This window comes from Fukomys damarensis, unplaced genomic scaffold (assembly GCF_012274545.1).
Source record: "Fukomys damarensis isolate Sample0158 unplaced genomic scaffold, DMR_v1.0_HiC HiC_scaffold_39, whole genome shotgun sequence".
NCBI classification, from domain to species: domain Eukaryota; kingdom Metazoa; phylum Chordata; class Mammalia; order Rodentia; family Bathyergidae; genus Fukomys; species Fukomys damarensis.
The window spans coordinates 64,311,053-64,313,127 of NW_022900951.1; the positions used below are offsets into that span (position 1 = coordinate 64,311,053).

At 40.0% G+C, this 2,075-nt stretch overlaps 1 pseudogene; it reads right to left on the reverse strand.

Annotated features, from left to right (window-relative positions):
* Positions 1-1,211: 1,211 nt before the first annotated feature.
* LOC104854384 lies at positions 1,212-1,815 on the reverse strand (annotated as a pseudogene).
* Between the last annotated feature and the right edge of the window lie 260 nt (positions 1,816-2,075).

Here is a 2,075-nt window from a genome sequence, read left to right on the forward strand (position 1 = left end):
CTATATACTGGGGTTGCTAAAAATGGAATGCCCTCTCAAATTGGGTTAAAAATGTCACCTTGGGATTTCCCTGTCTTTCTATTGCTGCTGCCCTGGTTGTTTTGTGGGTTATAATTAGATTCATCACATAAAGTCTCAAGCTTCAACAGCACATATGAATACAGTACTACTGGCTGAGACCCTCAGGTCAAAGGAAAAAGGAGAACTACGAGAGCTCCAGAAGCCTTGCTGAGTAAGGTGCACCACACCAAATTCCAGTAGCAAGCTACAGGACACTAAAAGGGGCCTGCAAGCTGCCCACAACCGGTGTGTAGAAAGCCTTCTTGGACACACTTACTGCACCCCTCTGCTTACCCAATGACTGATGACTCTCTGGGCTCAGCCAATCTCTGTATGCCACCCACACCCCTTCTGCCCATCTCCTCCCTTATGTAAATTAGATCTGCTCTACATAAGCTGTAATGTGACACAATAAAAGTGGAAGTGATTCTCTGAAATCCTCCCTGGAGTTGGTCTTGTCTCTGTGCCTACCCTGTCTCCACAAGTCTCAAAGAACCAGAGTACAACACCAAGCGAGTACATGAGATAGCAAAAGAGAAATGGGCTGTCCCTCACCCACATCATCTTCTCATACACAATGGGAATAATGAATTCAGATAGTGTCATGCCCACATCTTATTTCCCAGCATTGACAAGGCAGTCTGTATTCTCTACACAGAGAGGCTGAAAATTATTATTGGTGGGCAGCTTTATGCTTCCTAACAAAGATTCACCTACAATGTTCCTTGAGACACAGGGGAGAGAGCAAGACTGAACAGTCTAGAAATGGCAATTTCCAGTTGTTTCCCTCAAACACCATTAAGATATGACTCAGCATAGGATCCTACACACTACTGAAGAGGTTCTATATGGGCTGATAGATTTTCTGGAAGGTCAAGGATCACTCTAACCTCGCTTACCTCAACAATTTGTATTGAAGAGCTCATAAGTCTGAGTCAGTTTAGCAACTAAGCACAGAGGAACAGAGGGAATTGGCTGGCATGGAGAAGTTCTGGCACTACACAAGCATAAAGCCACTGTAATGAGTAAAGCATTGTCAAAGAGAAACTACCACTCCCACTTGCTTCCCCTAAGAATGAGTAGCAGCTCAATTTAGTCAAAAGAGCCTAAAAAGCTCTTATAAAACAATGTCTTTTTTAATATTTCCTATGTCAATATGAGCAAAATTTTCCATTTCTACTACTGTCCTTTCTGTTATCATAATCATGGCTCCAACCGTTGTGATTCCTATCTTCATAGACCAAATCTCTGCTTCTTCTGTAATGTTGGTCAGACCTATAATCAGTGTAATGCTGTTCTAAGCTATAATGTCTTTCTGGTAGGTAGGGATGAGAATTCAGTCTGATTTTACTCTGTGATGATGGTGTATTCTGATACCACTTGGAGCTTGAAGACTGGTTAAAAGTATGATTATTGGACTGAACTGATGGTGAAAATCTGGATTGATTCACATGTGGAGAATGAAATTTCCCAACATATGACATCTGTCTTAAAACATTGTCCATCACTGCTTGTCTCTGATAATTTTCTGGAGGAGAATGATCTCCAAATTATCTGTGATGATGGTGTCATGGTATCCCCAGTCCTTTCATATATGCTAGGAGATGTGGTGGTAAGGCTTGAATTTCCAACGTGATGCTGGGGGGTATGATAAACTGACATCCTGTGAGACATGACTACTTCCTGATCTAAACTGAATTTTTATGACCCTTCTAAAAAGTTTGATTTTATTAAGTAGATACATTTTTTTACTAATTTGACCTAAACATATTGTTAAAAATTGTACAGAAAAGCTTTTCCAGTTGCCGCATTTTTTTTAACAGAAAGTATAGCTACAGTTCAATACAGAAATGAGAAAAATTGTGTTTCCAGTCTTATTTCATTAATAACATTTCACCTCAGGGTTTTATGAAGAGGAAAGGGTTTTATGCAAATGAAAGTGCTATAGTTCCTAATCATTTAGCCAGCTTAAGAAAGGTGGATTGCATACCAGGAATGAATAAAAAAACCAGAAA